Genomic DNA, 7,285 nt, shown 5'->3' with positions numbered 1-7,285 from the left:
TTGTTCCTATTATTTGAAAGAGTTCTTTTTCATTATTGTTATTACTTATTATTATTATTATTATTATTATTATTATTATTATTATTGGTATCTGGGTGAGAGCAGGGTCTCCTGCGGAGTACCTTACTTTCTATCAGACTCACTAGTGTCACTGGCAATGGGTTACAGGTATAGGCCACCACACCAGGCTTCAAGGAGATTCTTGCATCTTAGGGACAAGCAGGTTTGTGCTAATGTGGACTTCAAGCTGTAGGCAGCATGGTCAGGGGAAGCCCTGTGTGGTCAAAGCACTGTGTGTTGGGGGAGGAAGGGTGTCACCGAAGCATTTCCCTATGCATCCTTCCTAAGACACAGGAAACTGCATAGCAGGCCTGCCCCATCCCTCAGGTACTGATGTCAGCAGCTTGTCTTGCTTTGCAGGCTCTTTGGATCCTCACTTGCTCATCCCCAGAGATGGCCTTCAGCAGGATAACTTAGGTGTAAGAGTTGCGCACTGCCCTGAGTGAGCAGTGGAGTCAGAATCACAAGACAGCGGAAACAGGATCTGAAGTTCAAAACTTTCAGTTCAGCTGGGAACATCCCAGTAAAAGCCACCGTGGAAAACAGACTGAAACTCGCAAGCGAGGGTTGGAGCACAGGAGGGAAGTCTTCAGGAATGGCTTCTTTCCAGAGGCATCGTGATGTAGAAGGCTGCAGATACGGAAGAGAACCAGAGGCCCGGTAGGGCAAAACAGCAGAGAGCTAGAGAGAGTGTTCTCCGTTGCCCAAGAACGCCAGTTTGTGTGCCGAGTCATGCAGGTTCTGTGAGCCTCCAGGACAAGCCATTGATGTGAGCTGAGGCAAGTCTCGGAGATACTCACTTATGGACAAAGCAAGAGGGAGGGATTCTATCCTAGAGAAAGAGTTAGGGCTACCTGTTAGCAAATGGATGTCAGAGTGCTATGTGAGAGCAAGGCCAAGATTTGGATTCTCTATGGAGCCGTAGGGGAAAAAAACATTTGGTCTCTGTTCAGTATCAGACTGGATAACACACACCTGGAGCAGTAGGCTGGTGTGAACCTGACGTGGGAATGGATACCTGTTGCCAATTGCTGTCAGACTCATTAGCATCATCAACTGTAGGCTAAGGATAGAAAGAAACAGTTGCTTGTGGAGGTGAGAAGATGAGGAGGAGGAAGAAAAGAAGGAAGAGGAACATTAGCAGAGGGAGAATGAGAAGGAAGAAGGGGAGAGGAGGGAGAGGAAGGGGGAGGAGGAAGAGGATGATGATAAAAGAAGTTGAGTTTTATATTGATTGAACTTGGTATTTTAGATAAGTGTAGACTCACATTTAGTTCTAGGAGATACCATAACATTTCAATATTGCAGTTATGAGAGATCCTATGTGCTCTTTACTAAGTTTTCTTCAATGATAACAGATTAGAAAAGTATAGTCTAATATCACAACCAGGGTACCACCAGGATGCTGAATGCTCCCATCACAAGGAACTTCATGCCATTTATAGCCACATCCTGAATCTTCTATAGCCCTTGTACTACACAGTCACTAATCTGTCCTATTGTTATGGTTCTGCTTTTCTGGGGAAAAAAGTATTTCTTTCTTTTTCTTGAGACAGGATTTCATGTAGCCAAGACTATCCTTGAAGTCACTATGTAGCAAAGGCTGGCCTTGAACTCTTCACCCTCCTGCCTGCACTATCCAAGTTCTGGCACTACAGGCAATAGCTACCATGCGACACTGCTCAGCTTACAAGTTGTTATTCCTCAGTCACGTTTGAAAATTGGCTTTGTTGATAGAGAATTCTAGATTGGTAGTTCCTTTTAATTCAATAATGTAGGAATTTCTCTTGCTCATTTCTTTGAATTGTTTCTGATGATAAATACAATGTAATTTGTGTCTTTGTTCCTCTATAGATAATGGTGTTTTATCTTTTGTCTTTACTCAAGAATTTCTTTTTGTGTCTATTTCTTTTCAGATTGACTATAATATGAATAACTCTGTGAGGGTATTTTGCATTCATTTTGGTCTTATTCTTTGCAAATCTGTAATTTGGTGCTCACCACTTACTTTGAAAATTTCTTGGCTACTTTTAATTTAGGTATTTCCAAGTTACCTTGTATTCTAGTTAATATTCCTTTTCACATCAATTTAGGGTTGTGATTTAAATGTATCATAATCATTTTTCTGGAATTTGATCAGAATAATGCTGAGTCTGTGCATTAGTTTGGGAGAATAATTTCTTCATGTTGAATTTTCTGACCCCACCACACAGTATGTCCATCCCTTCATTAACTATTCCCTTTTTTATTTGCACTCTTGGATTTTCAGCATTAAGGTGCTGCACGTTTTGTTAGATTCACACCCAAGAATGTTTCATAAAAACCACGACTGTAATGATCTATACCTTTTCTTCATTACAGACTCATTGCTACTCTACGTCATTCGGTTTTGTGTTGTTTTTAATCTTAGATTCCGAGAACTTGCTGAATTCACTTAGAACTCCTAGGGAGTTTTTTGGCACACGGTCAGATAGGGAGAGTTTTTGTTTCTCCCTCCCTATCTGACCGTTTCACTTCCTCTGGTTGCCTCCTTGCTCTAGCTGTGACTTCCAGCACTTTGCTGAAGAAGACTGTTGAAACCGCACAGCCTCGCTTTGTTCCCAATCGCAGTGAGAAAACACTCGGTCTGTCCTCATGGAGTGTGTGACAAGCAAGTCCTGCTAAGCCAGTTCTTTTTTCTTCTTTTGGCAGCTCCAGGGATCAAGCAGAGGTTCTGTGAATGATAGGCAAGTGCTCCACTACCAAACTACAACCCCAGTCTGAGAATAAGTTCTCAATAAGAAGTAAGTTAGATTTGACTTAATTAGTTTTTAATTGTGGCGGGGGGGGGGGGGATTTAGAGTTTTGCCATATTTATTTTCTCTGAACCCCATGAGAAGGCTATTTGATTTTTCATCTTTAGTTTGTTATGGTGATGTATTGCATTGACTGATTTTTTTTTTTCAGGGTGGGAGGGTAGGAAAAGGATCTCACTATGAAGCTCAGGTTAGCCTTGATCTTGCTATCTAGTGCAGCCTGGCCTCTGACTCCAGATCTTCTGTCATAGCCTCCAAAATGCTGAGATTATATGTGTGTGCCACCATGCCAAGCTTCTTTATCTGTTTTAGATGTTGAAGCCACGTTAGAGGTATAAAATGAATTGAAAGAATTCTATTTCTTGTGATAGTTTTATATTAAGCCACGTCAACATGACTAGACCATGATACCCAGATACTCGGCCAAATATTATTTTGAATGTTTCTTTGAAAGTATTTTCTACATGAGAATAAGAAAGCAAGAACTGAAGATCTTAGGGTGGTCCCATAAATAATTTGAATCAACAGTGTGATTTTTTCACCCTATTTTAGTTATTCTTAAACATTTGATAAAATTTTGTTAATACAATCAATTCAGTTGGCTATGCTTTGGGAAGTTACAAAAGAAGACTGTGTTACAGCGTGAGTCCACAGAGATGGACAGGAAGGTGTGCAGTCATAACATGGCCGTTCTCTAAGCTGCAGGGTTCAAAGTGAGACTGGCCAGCTGAGGTCTTGACTCACCAATATGGTGGGTTTGTGAAATAAAGCATGATGTCTCACTGGGTTTCCAGAAACTTCTTGTGAAGCAGAACTCAATGGAAGGATGGAGTCTACAAAAATGTTTAGATAAAGGTGTGGTGTCCGTTCAAGCTGCATTTTGAATGGAAGAGTGTTAACAGTACAGTTCATGTAGATTTCAGTGAGGAAAAAGTCAAACCTGTGTGGATTCCTTTTGACCTTAAAGGTTTCTGAGTATTGATCCTGAGCTTAGTCCTACCATGGGGGCAGGAACTTCAACAAGTCATCCAGGGTCTTCCACTGCCTGGCCTCATACCAGGGTTCTGAATACCTTCTCTGTCATATAATGATACTCAATCCTCTGCCCTCCTAGGCATTGTGGTCCTGTAAGATCTGCTGCTGGCCACATCCAAGCCACACCAGGGTATGCAACTTCAGCAGGGGCTATGTCCAGGGCCTTAGAATCTGCCCCATATGGTATCCCATAGAGCCAGCCCCTCTCAGCTCCTTTGGCATCGTATAGCCATGACAAGATGCAGGAATGGCTAGAGGAAACGAACCCCTGTCTCCTCATGTTCCTCTCAGAGGTATGTTTTCAGTCTTCCTTTTTCCTAACTGACTTGGGCTTTAGAATAAGGACCTGGAGTAGAGTCTCTGGATTAGCGTCTCATTTCCCTCTGCCACAGAGTCCTGCGCATAGGAGGCCAAGGCAAACCACCTCTTAATGTAGGAGTAGAACGGAACACAGAGAGAAGGATGTATCAATAATCCACAAGGAAAGATTTTTGATACAGAATAGTAAAAGATGGCTAAGCTTATTTTTTTAATATTTATTTACTTATTTTAACCAAAGTTCAGTGGGACTCTTGGTCATATATTTTTTTATGATGTTTGTTGAGAATAAATATGTATAGAAAGGTTTGTATTCTGAATATAAGGTATACCCATCCTGTAATAAAAAAGTAAGCCTCGGCCCTGCTTCTGAACACACTGTCCACTTAACTGAGCGGTTCATCTCATTGCTCTAGGCCAGGGGTCAGCAAGCTTTTTCTGCCAGATAGCAAGTAATTTAGGTTTGCTTATTGTCTAATCAAATGAGAATTACTGTATTCCAATAACATGATTCATAAACAGTAAGTGTTGAATTTTATGTAACTTGGTGTCACAAACTCTGCTCTGTTTAGAATAAGATCATTTAAAACATGCAGGCCGGGCAGTGGTGGCGCACGCCTTTAATCCCAGCACTTGGGAGGCAGAGCCAGGTGGATCTCTGTGAGTTCGAGGTCAGCCTGGGCTACCAAGTGAGTTCCAGGAAAAGGCGCAAAGCTACACAGAGAAACCCTGTCTCGAAACCCCCTCCCCCCAAAACAAACAAAAAAACATGCAGAACATTCAAAACTCTCAGGTCTTGCAAAATCCAGTAGCACCCAGATTTGGCCCAAGGCTGTAGTTTGACAGTTTTCTTGGGAAATACATTAACTCACAGTCATCAGAACCAGTGGAGGCAAAATGTATTATTCCTTCGCTTTTTGATATGCTGCATCCCTCCTTCCATTTCCATCCAGGTTGAAGGTAAGTATCACCCCTCCATTATGCTTGTGTAAGTGAGAATGGAGGTCTGTAGGTGAGGGAGGCTTCTTCTTGCCTTCAGAAAATACCGGGCCTGGTGATGTTCACTCACCTACTTACCTGTGTCTGTCATGTGGGGCAAATAGCATTCACAGGCAGAATTGCACTCCATGAGCCCAAGCATTCAGGAAGACTCAGTTGCTGTCGTTTGTGGATGAAGAAGACGCAATGGATTCTTGGTCAGGGATTTTCCTCTATGTCTGTTCTTTCCCTGTCATAAGTTTGGGATGTGCATTAACCTTGAGTCTGACACATAATTTACTCATTTTGAATATATATTGAGTTTATATGTATATAACTCAATCATGAGTCAAAAGCTCAAGACACTGAAATTTATGACAGTACCAATTTACAACACACTATACAACTGGATTTCATCAGGGGTGACAGAACCATTTACTTACAGGGCCAGGCAGGTAAGACAACTGTCTTAAGCAGGCGTGGCTAAGACAATAGAGGGTGGTGGGACCCTGTGTAAACTGTAGAGTGCTGCATTTACTCTTCATAGGAATATTTATTTTAGAACAAAACAAAGCCCAATGAATAAACAGAAGCCAATCTTTCTCTCCCTCCCTCCCTCCCTCCCTCCCTCCTTTCCATTCTCCTTTCTTGTGTTAGGATCCACTGAGTCTAGGGGCTTCATACATCCTAGGCAAGCACTCTACCTCTTAGCTAAACTCTGCAACCCCCAAACATTTTCGTCACTGAACCAAACAAGTTGATCAACTGGTTGTGGGCAGCTTTTTGTCTTTAAACCATTGTTGTGGATCAAGTTTGATAAAGAAGGTACCTGTGGAAAATTCTTTTCCTAAAAGTGGAATAGAGATTGACTTGAGAGAGAAGAAAGACAAGGAAGATCTCTGAGATAGAACTGCGCAGGGGTGGCGTGGGGGTGGGGGTGGGATGAGTGATGAAAGGTGTAATTGCCCAGGGCTGTGTGTCTTGGTCCTGTGTGGCATTTTCTAGTAATAAGTTTAGGATTTGTTATCTCACTGAAACCGTTTTTTGTAAGAATAAATGTGTCAGAACAAAACAATTCAATGTGAAAATATTGCCATTCATTGTAAAGTACTGTGAAAATATCAATTACACTTTTACAGTCAGTTCATTGTTCTCAATGCAGGTCCCTGACAAGGCCATGAGCTTCTGCTGATGTCACTTTTTATTTACTTATTGTTTTCAGCAGCAACTAGGCATGGGGCATCCTTTTTACAAAGCATGCCACTGGAAGGCTGAGGTAGCATCAGCGTTTGGATCGGAGCAGTAGCTTGCTAGCCCAACCCACATAGAGCAAACAGCTGGTGGTAGGTTGTTCTTTTCCTCACTGGGCTCCTATCATTGTTAGGACAGCTCCATTCTATGAAAAAAAACTGACACCGGATAACAAATCTGTAACCCAACAGTGGGGAGGCTGAGACAAGAGAACCGTAAATTGGAGTCCAGCCTGAGCTACATAGTAACTCTCTCTATACATAAAAAACATGTTATCGGAACAGGTTATGTGGTTTTCTATTCAAGAACAGGACTCGATATTATTGGCGCTGAATGTGCGGAATGTTAAGGGTCAGTCTTTGCTAAATAAACAAACAAACAACAGCAACCAAACAAAAACCTTATGTACATGCTCAGAATGGAGCTGGTCAGACAACTCAGGCCCTCCCACCAAAGGCTCGGCTATGAGATGTGTATTGAGTATCTGGCTTTGGAGATGTGTTCCCTGGGGATCTGAAAACCAGCACATTTTTGTTTTGTTCTGTTTCGTTTTACCCTAAAACCATAATTTCATTAGGTGTGGGAAACTCTGTGACTCGTCCTCTTTTCTGCTGTGAACTTTGTCCTAGCACACACATCCTTTTATTTTAGAAAGATCATTTCCTACTTGAACTCAGTTCTCCTCTATTAACGGGAATGCTCTCCTGTGTCTGGGAAACCTTAACCACAATTTTTGTTGTAAGAATTATTTATTCTTTGTAGTTTTGACTGGTTTTCTTTCCCTCCCTCCCTCCCTCCCTCCCTTCCTTTTCCTCTCCTCCCTTCTTCCTCTCCCCTCCCTCTCTCCA

At 42.0% G+C, this 7,285-nt stretch overlaps 1 long non-coding RNA gene across 2 annotated transcripts in view; it reads left to right on the top strand.

Moving 5' to 3' along the window:
- Positions 1-2,595: 2,595 nt before the first annotated feature.
- LOC128112848 (uncharacterized) overlaps positions 2,596-7,285 on the top strand; it is a 48,331-nt gene continuing 43,641 nt past the window's right edge. For both annotated transcript variants that reach the window (XR_008219202.1, XR_008219201.1), the window contains exons 1-2: positions 2,596-2,843; positions 3,970-4,183. This is a non-coding gene — a long non-coding RNA (uncharacterized LOC128112848). The remainder of the gene's footprint in view (positions 2,844-3,969; positions 4,184-7,285) is intronic.

The sequence above is a fragment of the Peromyscus californicus genome, unplaced genomic scaffold (genome assembly GCF_007827085.1).
Source record: "Peromyscus californicus insignis strain IS unplaced genomic scaffold, ASM782708v3 Scaffold_17__1_contigs__length_78620276, whole genome shotgun sequence".
NCBI classification, from domain to species: Eukaryota; Metazoa; Chordata; class Mammalia; order Rodentia; family Cricetidae; genus Peromyscus; species Peromyscus californicus.
Note: the sequence above shows the minus strand (reverse complement) of the source record. Positions and strands in the feature narration are given on the sequence as shown.